This window comes from Psammomys obesus, unplaced genomic scaffold (genome assembly GCF_907164565.1).
Source record: "Psammomys obesus unplaced genomic scaffold, mPsaObe1.curated_primary_1811, whole genome shotgun sequence".
NCBI classification, from domain to species: Eukaryota; Metazoa; Chordata; class Mammalia; order Rodentia; family Muridae; genus Psammomys; species Psammomys obesus.
In genome coordinates this window covers 13,856,363-13,873,860 of record NW_026585894.1, presented here as the reverse complement: position 1 = coordinate 13,873,860, position 17,498 = coordinate 13,856,363, and the positions used below count along the sequence as shown (strand labels likewise).

Sequence of the window (17,498 nt, the reverse complement as noted above, 5' to 3'; positions counted from 1 at the left end):
TGCAACTGGATTGCTATTTTTAAAAAAGTCATATGCACTTTACAAGTCAGTTTTACTTAAATTGGGACTTCCAACAAAGATATTGTTTGGCATTCATGATCTGAATTTTGGAAAATCAGTCAGTGCTCTTAACTACTGAGCCATCTCTCCAGCCAAGATGATCTGAGTTTTGATGTACGAATTAAATTATGGTACACATTAAAAGCTGTGAGACATTTGTTTTGTAATAAATAAGGCAGTGGAATTACTCATTGGTATCCTTTTTAAGATAAGCTAATAGGTCTACCCTTTCTCCATTCTTAATTCCAGTGAAGATAATTTTTATTCCAGGGATGTATTTTTGGGAGTCTCCAAATACTCCATCAGGGTATCATCTCCCCAGGTGATTGATACCTTTTTTCTTGTTGGCATCTGTGTAGGAAAATCCAGTGGCCTGACCTGTCTTTAGCCCAAAAAAACCATGGAGATTGGGTCCAGTTTTATGCTTGCCTCCCTTTTCCACAGCATGGCATTGGACACACTTCTGAACAAAAATCTTCTTGCCTTTCTCAACATCACCCATTTTTTTAATTCGCTCCAGGCTGGTCGACACCCGAAATGTTATGTCCTGAAGACCGACATCCCGCTCTCTCCAGTATCTATTCTTAACATTTTTTTCATAAGTGTAATTTTGTTTGGCAGTATGGTTGCCTTCAATATTTTATCATTATTTTAAGTCCCATAATTTGGTTGTAAATGTGACCTAGTTTAACTTTAGGTTGTTTGCCTGAGTTTTTGTTTTTGTGAATTGAAGCTCTAAGTCAATAATTTCTATCATTTTTTTTTAGAAATTTCATCATCACTTTCCAATATTTTCACACTTTCAGTAACCAGTTGATTTAATCTTTTTATTTGTTACATCCAAAATCTGAGTCATCAGTGGATCAATTTTTATTGATTTTTATTTTAACTCTTGACTGTTTATCACATTTTTTGGTTTCTCTATATGTCTACTAACTTAGTTTTGGGGTTGATACTGTTCATAGCACATTTTAATCACATTAGATTTTGTTACATTTGGAAAGTGTTTAGTTTTAATTATTCACCTATTATCTTGTGGCTGCTTAGGTTTATATGCTGGCAAGCAAGACCTATTAAAGAGTACAGTATTTCTAAGCTTCTCCTAATCGATGGGATTCAAATGGCAACCTTCATATCCTCTAAAAATGTAATTATTTCATTTTTAGGAAAATGGATGTAACTGGAGATGACTATATTAAGAAAATTAAACCTTATCCAAATTATGAATTTAAGCTCAAAGAAAGTTATAATTTATTTTCTCTCATTTGTCATTCCTAGATTTTATAGAGACATATGAAATCATATATGCATATATGACATGAAAGTAGAATGAAGAGGATTAGCAGGAAAGGGAGGAGAGAGTAGAAGGTGAAGTGGTATGGGAGGCAGATGCTCAACTTGCAGCAAATACTCACATGACAATGTCATTAACACAGTACCATATACAATGAATTTATATTCAGTGAAAAATTTTAAATATATGAAAATGTTTGCTTTTCTTCTTAATTGGAGGTAGATCAAAAGTCAACTTCACTACAGTTTTTATGCTTTGGGGACAGGCATTCCATTGTCTTAGTCCTTTCAATTAGTCCTCTTTTTTATTTTTTTGAGATGATACCGTTTCAAAAAGACTGTACTTATAAGGCTAAAATTAATAGAAAGGAGATAATCTTTTTTATTCATTATTTTTATTTTTATTAATTACAGTTTATTCTATTTGTATCCACCCTGTACCTTCCTCCTTCCTCTCCTTCAGAATTCCACCCTCCTTCCCTTTTCCCCACCTGTGCCCCTCCTCCAGTCCACTGATAAGGGCGGTCCTCCTACCCTTCCCTCTGATGCTAGTCTATCAGATTTCATCAGGAATGGCTGCATTGTCTTCCTCTGTGGCCTGGTAAGGCTGCTCCCCACTCAGGGGGAGGTGATCAAAGAGCATTCCAATCAGTTCCTGTCGGAGACAGTCCCTGTCCCCATTATTATGGAACCCACTTGGACACTGAACTGCAATAGGCTACCTCTGTGGGGGGAGGGTTCCAGGCCATCTCCATGAGTGGTCCTTGGCTGGAGTATCAGTCTCAGAAAAGACCCCTGTGCCCAGACTTTTTGGATCTGTTGCTCCCCTTGAGGAGCTCCTTTCCTCTTCAGGTCTTACTGTCTCCCACTTCTTTCATAAGATTCCCTAAATTCTGCCCAAAGTTTGGCTGTGAGTCTCAGCATCTGCCTCCATACCCTGCAAGGGTAGACCCTTTCAGTGGCCCTCTGTGGTAGGCTCCTGTCCTGTTCCCTGTTTTCTCCCTCCACCGATGTCCATGCTCTTTGCATTTCTGAATGGGGATTGAGCATCTTAGCCAGAGTCTTCCTTTTTTAAAAATTTCATGTTAATATATTTATTAAAATATTAATATTTTTGTTTTTTTATTTTTTATTTGTTAATGTTAGTTACAGTTTGTTAACTTTGTATCCCAGCTGTGTCTCCCTTCCTCATTCCCTCCCTCATCTCCTCCTTGCCCCTTTCCAAGTCCACTGATAGGGGAGGACCTCCTCCCCTTTCATCTGACCCTGGTTTATCAGGTATCTTCAAGACTGGCTGCAAAGTCCTCCTCTGTGGCCTAGCAGGGTGGCTCCTCCCTCGGGGGGGAGGGGAGGTCAAAGAGCCAGCCATTGAGTTCATGTCAGAAATAGTCCCTGTTCCCCTTACTAGGGTACCCACTTGGATATTGAGCTACCATGGGCTACATCTGAGCAGAGTTTCTAGGTTATATCCATACATGGTCCTTGGTTGGAGAAACAATCTCATAAAAGACCCCTGTGCCCAGATATATTTGGTCCTTGTGGAGGTCCTGTTCTCTCCAGGTCATATTAACCCCCCTTTCTTTCATACGATTCCCTGCACCTTTCCAAAGGTTTGGTTACGAGTCTCAGTATCTGCTTTGGAACACTGCTAGGTAGAGTCTTTCAGAGGCCCTCTCTGGTAGGCTCCTGTCCTTTTACTCATTTTTTCCTACATCCAATGCCCATCCCATTTGTCTTTCTAAGTGAGGATTGATCATCTTACCCCAGGTCCTCTTTCTTGTTTATCTTCTTTAGGTATATAGATTTCAGTATGTTTATCATATCCTATAGGTCTATATAAGTGAGTATATACCATGTGTGTCTTTCTCCTTCTGGGATATCTCACTCAGAATGATCTTTTCTAGGTCCCACCATTTGCCTGCAAATTTCATGAACAAAATGACAGCCTTCAGACTGGGAAAGGATCTTCACCAACCCTATATCTGACAGAGGCCTGATATCCAAAATATATAAAGAACTAAAGAAGTTAAAAAGGAATAAATCAAGCAATGCAATTAAAAAAAATGAGGTATGGAGCTAAACAGAGAATTCTCTGTAGAGGAATATAGAATGGAAGAGAGACACTTAAAGAGATGCTCAACATCCTTAGCCATCAGAGAGATAGAAATCAAAACGACCCTGAGATTTCACCTTACACCTTTCAGAATGGCTAAAATAAAAAACTCAAGTGACAACACATGCTAGAGAGAAGTTGTGGAGAAAGGGGAACCCTCCTCCATTGCTGGTGGGAATGTAAACTTGTACAACCACTTTGGAAATAAATCTGGTGCTTTCTCAGACAATTAGAAATAGTGCTCCCTCAAGATCCAGCTATACCACTCCTAGGCATATATCCAAAATATGCTCAAGTACACAACAAGAAAATTTGCTCAACCATGTTTGTAGCGGCTTTATTTGTAATAGCCAGAACCTGGAAACAACCCGGATGTCCATCAATGGAGGAATGGATACAGAACTTATGGTAATTTACACAATGGAATACTACTCAGCAATCAGAGTCCTCCTTCTTGATTAGCTTCCTTAGATGTACAGATTTTAATATGTTTATCTTAATATAGGAGATAATCTTGATGGTTCTTCATGTTCATTAGTGTTTTAATATTCTACCATTTAGAAGCTAGTTTTTAGGTTTGTTACTTGTTTAGTGTGCCTCCTACTTCTTCCCAAATGAAAAAGTTTTCTAGTTTTTCATATTAATTTTTTAATTAATATGAAAATGAATTAATTAATATGAAGACAAATATAATTCATTAATTATTTATAGTTTTCAATTAATATTTATTAGACTTTCAAAATGACTATAAGATATAAGTATTCTACTATTTATTTTGGAAATGAAATGGAGCCTCACATAAAGCTCAATATCTAGTTAGAGAAGCTTGATGGGCAATGTATCCAAGTTATTAAACTACTGAGTACAAGATGTTAGAAGTTGTTTTATAGGGAAATATTGCTACTTTTTTCACTTACCTGTTGTAAATTATCTATTGCCTTGATTATTCATTGATATTTTATTCATCGTTTTTTTTTTATCTTTTTTTATTTTTTTTCGTATTTTATTTTTTTTCTTATCAGTTACATTTTGATAACTATGTACCCCAGCCATGTCCCGATCCCTCATTCCCTCCCAGTCCCTCCCTCCCTCCCTCCTCTCCACCGTGCCCCTTGCCAAGTCCACTGATAGGGGGGACCTCCTCCCCATTCATCTGATCCTGTTTTATCAGGTATCCTCAGGACTGGCTGCAAAGCTCTCCTCTGTAGCCTAACAGGACTGCTCCTCCCTTGGGGGGTGGGGAGGCCAAAGAGCCAGCCATTGAGTGACCAAACCTTTGGCAGGGTTCAGGGAATCATAAGAAAGAAGGGGAGTTAGACTGATGAGGAAAGGATAGGAGCTCCACAAGGACCAAAGATATCTGGGCACAGGGTCTTTTCTGAGACTGACATGCAACCAAGGACCATGTATGAATGTAACCTAGAACCTCTGCTCAGATGTAGCCTGTGGTAGCTCAGTAACCAATTGGTTTCCCATAGTGAGGGGAACAAGGACTATTTATTCATCGTTTTATCTGTACTCAAACTTTTGTATCCTTCTAAAACCTTCCTTGCTATTTCTTCATCACCCACGAAGACAATACCTTCATTTTTTGCTACATCATTTATTAAAGCAAAAGTTTTTCTGAAAGCATTTGAGTCACAAATATAAATTTGTACAGTTTTAGATAGGTTGTTTTGACCACAGCTTATACACATGCACTTACATTAATAGAAAAACAAAATACAATTTTGTTTCTTTGTCTATATACAGAACAGAATAAAAAACTTATTCAATAGACACTATTTTTATGATTAATCTATAGTTGGGTATGTTATAGCTGTCTTCTCTAAATGTATGGTGCTACAGAAAGAATGAAGGAGAGTATTAAAAAACCTACTCTCCCCTTCATTGACAGGCTAAGTCAAAATTATTCTCTTTGATAGGTTAAGTATTGACCTACAAAAGCAGAGAAAATAGGCCAGGGAAGAAGAAGTAAGCCTAATGGAAGGAACTTGAAGTGTAGTTGCTTTAGAATTATCCAACTCCAAGGCTGATCAAAGAGAAAAAGGCCAAAAGGGTTCTTTCATGTGCTGGAAAAAGAAGTGTCAGGACATTCTTATGAAAACTAAGCAAAGATATTGCTTAACTGATAACTGAGCTTCCTGGAGACCTTTCCTATACTTTTATTTCAGCATCAGCAATTCAGTCAGTTTCATGAAGAGAAAGAAGAGCTTGTTAAAAGCCCCTACTTTGAATTTTCTCTCTAGCCCAATCTCTCTCACACTGTTCCAAATCAACCAGTAAATGACAAACCTACATGATAATGTCTTGGCTCATTAAGGTGACAGGAAGTGGGAGACATACAGAATTACAAGTAATGGGCCTTAAAAATAACTGCTAATTGATGAAGTATTAAACAGTCCAGATGATGGAACTTTCAGGAAGCTATATTTAGTATGACTGAGATTCATCCATTAAAAAACTTCATTTCAGAGGAAATGGAAAATTGAGTCTTAGATGAGTAAAAAGTGGGTTTTTAAAAATGAAAAGGAAACGTGTGTAAGAGATCCAAATGCTTAGGAAGGATATGACTAAAATTTCAGGTAAGATATGTATCTAGTTTATTTGAATTCTCAGACTGAAATATTTAGGTTCCAAATATATTGAAAAGTGTGTGAGATTGGTAGCAAATATTTACCATCAATTAAAGAAAAAAATAATTAAATATTTGGGTGTCTTTGTGGCACAGGGAAACAAAAATCAAGGAACTAAATGCCCTGTGCATATTGATTGTTAAATTTCAATATAAATAAGACTGATATGTATTAATATATTTATGGAAGAAATACCAATAATTTTAAGACACTTGATGACAGCTGAACCCAGTGGTCATCAACCTGTGAGTTGCAAGCTTATTGGGGATCAAATGACCCTTTCACAATGATATTTGATATCTTGCATTTCAAATATTTACAGTAGTGTCCATAACAGTAGTAAAATTACAGTTATGAAGTAGCAACAAAAATAATTTGATGGTTGGGAGTCACCAAAACACTAGGAACTATGTTAAAGGGCATCAGCATTAGAATGGTTGAGAGCTATTTGTTTAATCAAAAGTTCCAAATATTTTAGACATGCATCTCCATGTTATCCTTTATTTTAAACTTGATTCTTCATGAATATTTGTAATCTGTAGCACTGAATTTCTTGGTTTCACACCACACCTCTGACATAATTACTGAATCTCTTAGTTTGCCTTAGTTTATTGATTTTTAGGTGGATAAACAATAATATCTTCCTTTTGAAGTTATGAGAATTTAAAGAAATTAAGTATATAAAATGCCTAAGAGAACATTATACATAAAAACAAATGTTCAGTAGATGGAAGTCATGTGACACACTAAAATGGGAAGTCAATGGAGTCATAAAATGTGCATCACTTATTGTTAATTATATGCCAAATAATTCTCTGGTGATAGACACATAATAAAAGATGATAAATAAATGAGCCTCAGCTACCCCCTATAAAAATTATACAGATGTAAGTCATATAACAAGATAGAAAGAGTGTTGTTGGACAATTCTCACAGAAAAATCCAAGGAGTCAAATAATAAAGTAGCAGGTCAAAAAACATTGCTTATGAAAATAGTCAAATTACTTCTTAAGTTCTTTGTATATTCTGGATATTAGCCCTCTGTCAGATATAGGTTTGGAGAAAATGCTTTCCCAATCTGTACGCTGTCATTTTGAAGTTAAATACCAACAAACCAAGTAATCCAATTAAAAAATGGGGTATAGAGGTAAACAGAGATTTCTCAATAGAGGACTATTGAATGGCAAATAAACCCTTAAAGAAATGCTCAATGTCCTTAGTCATTAGGGAAATGCAAATAAAAACCCTGAGGTTTCACCTTACACCCATCAGGATAGCTAAAATCAAAAACACAAGTGACAGCACATTCTGGAGAGGATGTGGTGAGAGGGGAACCCTCCTCTATTGCTGGTGTGAATGTAAACTTGTGCAACCACTTTGGAAATCAATGTGGCCCTTCCTAAAAAAAAACAAAAACAAAAACAAAAGTAGGAATAGTGCTACCTCAAGATCCAGCTATACCACTCTTAGGCGTATATTCAAAATATGTTCAAGTATACAATATGAACATTTGCTCAACCACGATCTTAGCAGCTTTATTTGTAATAACCAGAATCTGGAAACAACCAGATGTCCCTCACCTGAGGAATGGATACAAAAATTATGGTATATTTGCACAATGGAATAATACTCAACAATTAAAAACAAGAAAATCATGAAATTTGCAGGCAACTGATGGGAACCTGAAAAGATCATCCTGAGTGAGGTATTCCAGAAGCAGAAAGATACACATTGTAATATTCTCACTTTTAAGTGAATATGAGACATGTACTATAGGATAAACATACTAAAATCTGTATACCTAAAGAAGCTAAGCAAGAAGGAGGAGACTGGGTAAGATAATCAATCCTCATGTAGAAAGGTAAATGGGATGGTTATCTGAAGAGGGAGAAAACAGGCAACAGGACAGGAGCCTACTAAGGAGTGCCTCTGAAAAGGGAATCAAAAGCAGACGCTGAGAATTATAACCAAATTTTGGGCAGAGTGCAGAGAACCTTATGAAAGAAGGGGCAGATAGAAAGACCTGGAGGGGACAGAAGCTCCACAAGGAAATTAACAGAAGCAAAAAAAAAAAAAAAAAAAAAAAAATCTGGGCACAGGGGTCTTTTTTGAGACTGATACTCCAATCAAGGGCCATGCCTGGAAATAACCTATAACCCCTGCTCAGATGTTGCACATGCCACTCAGTCTCCCAGTGAGTCACTTAGTAATGGGAACAGGAACTGTCTCTGACAGGAATTCAGTGGCTTGCTCTTTGATCACCTTCCTCTCAGTGAGGAGCACCCTTACCAGGTCACAGAGGAAGACAATGCAGCCAATCCTGATGAGACCTGATAGGCTAGAGTCACAGGGAAGAGGAGGAGGACCTCCCCTATCAGTGGACTTGGAGAGGGGCATGGGAGGAGATGGGGGTGTGGGATTGGGAGGTAATGAGGGATACAGCTGGGATACAAAGTGAATATGGAATTAAAAACAAAATCAAAATACATTGCCTCACCACTAGAGGGCAGGGAGATAGCAGTCTGTCTTCCTAGCAAACAACTGAGTAAATGAAAAGCATAGATTTTTTTTAAAAAAATATTTTTTATTAATTATAATTTATTCACTTTTTATCCTAGCTGTAGGCTCCTCCCTCATCCCCACCCAATCCCAACCACCTCCCTCTTCTTCTCCTATGCCCCATCCCCAGTCCACTGATAGGGGAGTTCCTCCTTCCCTTCCATCTTACCCTAATCTATCAGGTCACATCAGGTTTCATCAGGACTGGGTATAGGGTTGGTGAAGATCCTTTCCCAGTCTGTAGGCTGTTGTTTTGTTCTGATGACAGTGTCCTTTGCATTACTGAAGCTTCTCAGTTTTAGGAGGTCCCATTTATTGATTGTTGATCTTAGAGCCTAGGCTGTTAGTGTTCTGTTCAGGAAGCTATCTCCTGTGCCAATGAGTTCAAGGCTCTTCCCCAGTTTTCTTATAAGAGGTTTAGTGTGTATGGTTTTATGTTGAGGTCTTTGATCCACTTGGAGTTTAGTTTTGTGCAGGGTGAAAAATATGAATCTGTTTGGATTTTTCTATGCATAATATCCAGTTACATCATCACCATTTGTTGAAGATGCTGTCTTTTTTCCATTGTATGGTTTTGGCTTTTTTTTTTTTTTTTTTTTTTGGTGAACAATCAAGTATCCATAGGTATGTGAATTTATTTCTGGCTCTTCTATGTGTTTCCATTGATCCACCATTATGTTTCTATATCAGCACCATGCAGTTGTTATTAATATTGCTTTGTAGTACAGCTTGAGATCAAGGATGGAGATACCTCCAGATTATCTTTTGTTGTACAGGATTCTTTTAGCAATTCTGGGTATTTTGATTTTCCATATGAAATTGAGAATGGTTCTTTCAAAGTCTATAAAAAATTATGTTGGTATATTCATGGGAGTTGCATTGAATGTGTAGATTGCTTTTGGCAGGATGACCATTTTCACTTTGTTAACCCTACCGATCCATTATAACAGGAGATATTTCCATCTTCTGATTTCTTCTTCAATTTCCTTCTCTAGAGACTTGAAGCTTTTCTCAAACAGGTCTTTAACTTGCTTGGTTAGAATCACACCAGGGTACTTTATGCTATTAGTGACTATTATAAAGGGTTTTGTTTCCCTAATTTCTTTCTCAGCCCTTTTGTCTTTGATATATAGGAGGGCTTCTGATTTTTTAAGTTAATTTTGTATCCAGCCACTTTGCTGAAGTTGTTTATCAGTTGAAGGAGTTCTATGGTTAAATTTTGGGGTCACTCATGTATACTATCATATTATCTGCGAATAGTGACGCTTTGACCTCTTCTCTTCCTATTTGTATCCCCTTGATGTCCTTCAGTTGTCTTATTGCTATAGCTAGGAGTTCAAGTACAATGTTGAAGAGATATGGAGAGAGTGGGAAGCCTTGTCTTGTCCCATATTTCGGTGGGATTGATTTAAGTTTCTCTCCATTGAGTTTGATGTTGGCTATAGGCTTGCTTTATATTGTCTTCACTATATTTAGGTATGTGCATTTCATCACTGATCTCTTCAGGACTTTAAATGTGAATGGGTGTTGGATTTGGTCAAATGCTTTTTCACCATCTAAGGAGATGATCATGTGGTTTTTCTCCTTCAGTTTGTTTATATGGTGGATCACATTGATGGATTTCCATATATTGAACCACTCCTGTATGCCTGGGATGAAGTCTGTTTGGTCATGATGGATGATATATTTTATTTGTTCTTGGATTGGTTTGCAAGTATTTTATTGAATATTTTTGCATCATTGTACATTAGAGAGATAGATCTGATGTTCTCTTTTTTTTGTTGAGTATTTCTGTGTCTTAGATATCAAGGTGACTGTGGCTTCATAAAATGAGTTTGGTAATGTTCCTTCTTTTTCTATTTTTCAAAATGGTTTGAAGAGAATTGGAGTTATGTCTTCTTTGAAGACCTGCTAGAATTCTGTGATGAAATCATCTGGCCATATGCTTTTTTTTGAAGGGAGACTTTTGATGACTGCTTCTATTTTTTTTTGGAAGATATAGGACTATTTAATCTATTTACATGATCTTGATTTAAATTTGGTAAATAGAATCTATCAAGAAAATTGTCCATTTCATTTAGGTTTTCAAATTTTGTGGCATATTGGTTTTTGTAGTAAGACCTAATGATTATTTAGAATCCTTCAGTGTCTGTTGTTATGTCCCCCTTTTTGTTTCTGATTTTGCTGATTTGGATAGTTTCTCTCTTCCTTTTAGTTAGGTTGCTTAAAGGTTTGTTTATCTTGTTGATTTTCTCAAAGATACAGCTCTTAGTCTCATTGAGCCTTTGAATTCTTTTCTTTGTTTCTACTTCATTAATTTCATCTCTGAGATTGATAATTTCCAGTTGTCTATTCCTCTTGGGTGTGTCTGCTTCTTTTTTATCTAGGGCTTTTAGGTGTGTCATTAATTTGTTTGTATGTGAGGTCTCAAATTTCTTTCTGGAGGCACTTAATGCTCTGAATTTTCCTCTTATCACTGCTTTCATTGTGTCCTATAAGTTTGGGTAACTTGTGCCTTCATTTTCGTTGAATTTTAGGAAGTCTTTTATTTCTTTTTTTAATTTCTTCCCTGACCAAGCTATCATTGAGTAGAGAGTTGTTTAGTTTCCATGTGTATTTAAGCTTTTTGTTATTTCTGTTGTTGTTGAGGTCTAGTTTTAGGCCTTGTTTGTCTGATAGTATACCAGGGATTATTTCAATATTCTTATACCTGTTGAGTCTTGCTTTGTTCCCTACTATATAGTCAATTTTTGAGAAAGTTCCGTGAGTTTGGGCAAAAAATCTTGTAGTAATATATTAAGTCCATTTGATTTAGGATTTCTGTATGTTCCATTATTTCCCTATTTATCTTCTGTCTAGATGATCTGTCCCTTTTTTAGAGTGGAGTGTTGACATCTCTTAGTATTAAGGTATTGAGATCGATGTGTGATTTCAGCTTTAATGTTTCACTCACAAATGCCAGTGCTCTTGTGTTTGTGGCATAGATGTTAAGGATTGTGATGTTCTCATGGTGGATTTTTCCTTTGATGAGAATGAAGTGTCCCTTCTCATCTTTTTTTGATTAATTTTGGTTGAAAGTCTGTTTTATTAGACAGTAGAATAGCTACCCCAACTTGTTTTCTGGGTCCATTTGAATGGAAAACATTTTCCAGCCCTTTACTCTAAGGTAGTGTTTATCTTTGTCGCATAGGTGTTTCTTGGATGTGGCAGAATATTGGATCATTTTTTGGCAACCATTCTGTTAGTCTGTGTCTTTTTATTGGAGAATTGAGTCCACGATGTTGATAAATTATAGTGACCAATGAATGTTAGTTCCTTTTGTTGTAGAGTTGATGGTGTTACTGTTATTTTTCTCTTTTATTTATTTATTTTGTTGTTGTTGTTGTTGAGAAGTTATCTATATCCTGTGTTTTCTTGGGTATAGTTGTTTTTTGTTGGATTGGAGTTTTCCTTCTAGTATCTTCTATAGGGCTGGGGTGCTGTGTAGATATTGTTTAAGTTGAGTTTTTTTCTTGTAATATTTTGTTTTCTACATCTATGTTGATTGAAAGCCTTGCTGGGTATAGTAGTCTGGGTTAGCATCTGGTCCCTTAAAGTCTGCATGAGATCTGTCCAGGCCCTTCTGGCTTTCATGGTTTCTGTTGAGAAGTCTGGTGTGATTCTGGTAAGTCTACCTGTATATTTTACTTGGCTTTTTTTCTCTTGCTGCTTTTAATACTTTTTCTTTATTCTGTATATTTAGTGTTTTGACTATTATGTGACTTGAGGAGTTTCTTTTCTGGTCTAGCCTATTTGGTTTTCTATAGGCCTCCTGTATGTTTATGGACATCTCTTCCTTTAAGTTGGGAAAATTTTTCTTCTATGATTTTTTTGAAAATATTTTCTGGGACTTGGAGCCTAAAACCTTCTTTTATATCTACCCATATTATTCTTATATTTCATCTTTTCATGGTGTCCTTGAGTTTTTGGATGTTTTTTTTTTTTTTTTTTGTTTGGAACTTTTCTGATTTTACTTTTTTTTTGAGATATGTATCAATTTCTGCAATTGTATCTTCTGCACCTGAGATTCTTTCTTCCATCTCTTGTATTCCTTTCTGTTGGTGATGCTTATCTTTGTGGTTTCTGATTTTTTCTCTAAGTTCTCCAGCTCCAGGGTTTTTTTCTGTTTGTGTTTTCTTTATTGATTCTAATTCTGTTTTCATGTCTTGTACCATTTCCTTCATCTGTTTGAATGTGGATTCCTGTCTTTCTATGATGGCACCTGTTTTTTTTGTTGTTGTTGTTGTTTGTTTGTTTCCTTTTTATGTGCCTCTAATAACTTGACCATCATAGCTTTAAAATAATTTTCCTGTGTTTCTGATGAATTAAAATATCCTTTGCTTTTGGGGGTTGCTTGTGTAGCCATGATGTCCTGATTTTTGTGTGTGTTTTTTTTTTTTTTTTTTTTTTTTTTTACACAGACCTCTAGCCATCTGCTTATCCATAAAATTTGCTGTTTGTTCCTGGAGTCTGTACTTCAGACTGGGTCTAGGTATGTCTGTCTCTGGGGTCTGGAGTATTCTTCAGGAAGATGAGAGAGGTACACCAGTTTGAGAGTGGGTGTTGGTGTTTCAGTTGTAGCAAAGAGAGGAATGTCACAGGCTTGCCGGTGCGTGGGTGCAAATGTGGGTGTGTGCATGGAAGTGTGCCTTGGGGGACAGGGTGCTAGAGCATGTAGATGCCTTGAAGGTTGGAGCCTAATTTCAGGAAGGGATGCTGGAGCTGTTAGCATGCACAATGCACATGAGCAGGTATCCTGAATATCTCAGTGGCCTACAGGCCTGTAGTACTGTTCTGGTATTTGGATCTGTCTGGGCTCCAGGACTTGTTTCCTTGGACTCTACTGGTAGACCTGCAGAACAGGGCTTTCAATGTTGAGAACACTGTCCCAAGGATCCCTGTGTTGTCTAAAGTGGGTGTGTGGGGTGGAGGGATCGATGCCTGGCTACTAGCATAGAGGAACCCTGGATCTGGGGCTCTGCATTCACTCACTTGAAGGCACCCTCACTAGTGTGCAGGCCTTAACAGGAAGTGGGATTCCCTGTATTCTCTGCTCTCAGATTTGGGCCCGCAGATGCAAATAAGAATGTAGGAGCTCTGTCAGCTCAGTGGTATCTACTGTATGGCTGCCAGACGGGGAGACCTGTACTTGGGACAGCTGTCTCTGCTGTCTCAGTCACTGAGCCTGGAAGTTCCTGCTTGGGTTAGGCCCAGCTGCAGACCTGGAAAGCGGCTACAGCCACCAGCCACATCTTCCGCCCTGGGAGGCCCGTTCAGCTGCTTGCCAATGCAGCTGACCTGGGATGCCCTTTCAGCTGCCTGCAGTGGCTCTGACCTGGGATGCCTGTATAGCTGCAGCCTGCAGCTGTTGCCTGGAAGGCCCTTAGTGCCTCCTTTCTGCTGTCTCAGTCACTGAGTTCAGAGGTTCCTGCTTGATGCAACCAGCAGGGAGGCCAGTGTTTGGGGCAAGGGGAAGTGCAGGTCAGTTGAATATTTGCCACTTTGATTCCTGGAGAAGGCCATAGTTGACCTGGATCCAAACAGTCCCAGCTCATGGGTTGTCCCTTCTGGTCCTGGAAGCCTCAGTGTTGATGTTCTGGCTTCAGCTGCCCCACGCCTCACCAATTTTGTAGTTTTGGATCCTCTGCCCCTCAGAAAAGGTGTGTTCTGGTCACTGCCACATTGGACTCTTTGATTTTGTCCTTTCTTTCAGAGTTGTTCAGTCTTGTGTGTAAGGGAACTGGAATGACTATGCTCATTTAGATAGGCACACAGATACCTGTCATTCAGTGATTCAAGCCTCCTGGCACAACTACTACAATGGAAGAAACTGGCTCTTTCACTTTAGGCTGCCTTGAAAAGCAATGGCAAATATGAAACTAATGTATCAATGAGTTTAGGTCAAATTTATGAAAAAGCAGGAACTAACAAGGTTTACTTTAATAACTAGAACATGTACTAATATCCTGTTTTAGAAGTCCAAGTAATACAAATAATTTAATGTTTTAAGAATAATTTATTAAAGATATTATATTTTAAAAACAGTTTTACCAAGATATAATATTAAAAGCAAATGTTTACCAATATAAAGTCAAACATTCAATGACATTAATATACTCAGTGTTTGGAAACCATCATCCATCCAACATTTTGATATTCCAAATAAAATCCTATACTTATTATTTACTTTAGTCATAATTCCTATATTCTAGGATCCCTAAAATCATAAAATTCTTTCTTTCGATGGAAATGTTCCTTCTGGATATTTCATATGCATGGAATTATATAACATATTGCATTTTATTTGTGTTTTTTTTAGCTTAGCACAATGATTTCAGGGTTCATTTATGCTGAGACATACATTCTTATATTATTTTGTTCTATTGCTAAACAATATTCTACTGTACAGATTGAGTTATTAATTATTTTTATGTGTAGATTATATCATCTGGAGCATAATTTTACATTTTTTGATAGAGTCTTACTTATGTACTTTTTAAATTGCTATTCTTTGGTGTTATATCCAAGACTGTTGCAGGGCCAAAATCATATGATTTACTCTCGTGGTTTATAATAATTATTTACATAATTTTCACTCAAATGATTCAGTTTGAGATTTGTATGGTATAAGGAAGGTATATAATTGTATTCTTTTACCTAGATATCTTGGTACTATTTGTTATAAAAGACTGCTAGTTTAGAGGGTTGACTCAGTGGTTAAGAGTTTTTGCTGTTCTTCAATAGGACCAAGGTTCAGGTCCAAGAATCAACATAAAGGTCCAAGAATCAACATAACAGCTTACAGCTATCAATAATTTTTAAGTTGTAGAATGATCTGGTGTACTTTTCTGTTTTCTGTGGGATCAGGCATGCACACAATATACATACATACACACACATATGTATATACGTACAGACATATACACACACATACATACATACATACCTGCAAGCAAAACATTCATGCATATAAAATAAAAGATAAAATCCTTTAAAGATACTTTCAATCATTGAGTGGCTTGATACCTTTATCAAAACTCATAGACAGACTTTATTTGTAGGCTATCAATTTGGTTGTACCAATGTTTATGCCTGCCACAAGGCCAATACCATACTGTCTTTTAGAATTATATACTTTTAGCAAATAGTTCAAGTTTCTTTTCAAGATTACATTGCTTTTTTTTTTTTTGCACGTTTTGAATTTTGTCATAAACTTGGTAATCACTGCAAATGCACTGAGGTACCTAGCACTGAATGTGATGATTTATCCTCATTGTCAGCTTGACTGGATTTGGAATGACCTAGAAGACACACTTCTGGGTATATATATGAGGCTGTTTACATAGAGATTGATGTGAGGAGGGAAGACCTACCCTGAATGTGAGCCACACCATTCCATGGGCTGGGGAACTAGGCTGAAGAAAAAGGAGAAAGCGAGCAGAATACAAGCATTCATCTCCTGCTGCTTCCTAACAACTGAGGCAATGTGGCCAGTCACATCGTAGACCTACTGACATGCTTTTCCACCATGATGGACTGTATCCCTTTTTAACTAGGAGACAAAATTAATCTTTCCCTAACTTGCTTCTGTTGGCTGTTTTAACCTAGCAACCAGAAAAGCCACCAACACAGAACATTGTAGTCTTCTCAAAATTTTTTGTATTAGTTTTTTTCTTATTACTTATTTATTTATTCACTTTACATCCTGATCATATCTCCTCTGTCCTCTCCTCCCAGTCACACCCTCCCACTTTCTTCCCCCTTTCCCCTCTCCCCTTCTCCTCAGAACCCCCGACCCTCCTACACACACACACACACACACACACACACACACACACACACACAAACTGACCATGACACATCAAATCTCTTCCACTGAGGACTGGCAAGGCAGCCTAGCTAGGGGCAAGTGATCCAAAAGTCAGCAACAGGGTTCAGGTAAAAAATAGTCCTTTTCCCCGTTGTTAGGGGATCCACATGAAGACCAAGCTACCCATCAGTTACATATGTATATATGTTGATGATTATTAATATTTAATGTTGATTTATCTTTTAGTTAAACAGTGGATATTCACAAGCCAACTGTATACCCAAATCACCACGGACAGAACAGGATTTATTTAATTAACCTAGAGCACAATGCTGGGCAATAATTACTCCATCTTAAAGCTCCAAGACATCATTGCTTCCTCCCATTTAGATTTCCCACATCATACTTGCTTTTAGTCATATCTTAGGTCTGGTTCATTTCTCCTGATGTTTCCTGGTCCTCTCCTCTTGGATCTGTCTCCTATTCTCTTTCTCTCTCCTGCCTTTCAGGATGTCCCACCCTATTCTCTCCATTACTCAGCACTGGCTGGTTGTTTTATTAGCAATTCAGAGAAAAAATGGTAGCATGTTTACACAAACTTGAGACAGGTGAGCATCACAATGCAATGTCCAGATTGAATTCAGATAGTGGGGTAGAGAAATCAGCATTTGAATGACAAGTGTAAATTGCATATATTCCACTAGAACATTATACCAATATATATAGCACAACTTCGAAAATCATGATCATTTTTAAAGTCCCAATACTCTTCAAAAGTCCAAACTCTGTCCTGAGACTCATGTCAAATTCTTAGCTATGGATACTTATAAATAAAAAAGAAAGGTATGTATTTCCAATACACAATGCCACAGAGTCAAAATACCCATATTAAAAAAAGGAAAATTTTAGCAAGGAAAAGTTGAATCAAATAAGAACTAAAACTCAGGAAATATTAGATCCTATAGCTCCATGTCCAGATTCCATGGCA

The 17,498-nt window shown here is 37.2% G+C and overlaps 1 pseudogene; it reads right to left on the bottom strand.

Moving 5' to 3' along the window:
* Positions 1-244: 244 nt before the first annotated feature.
* On the bottom strand, positions 245-562 carry LOC129671004 (cytochrome c, somatic-like; annotated as a pseudogene).
* Between the last annotated feature and the right edge of the window lie 16,936 nt (positions 563-17,498).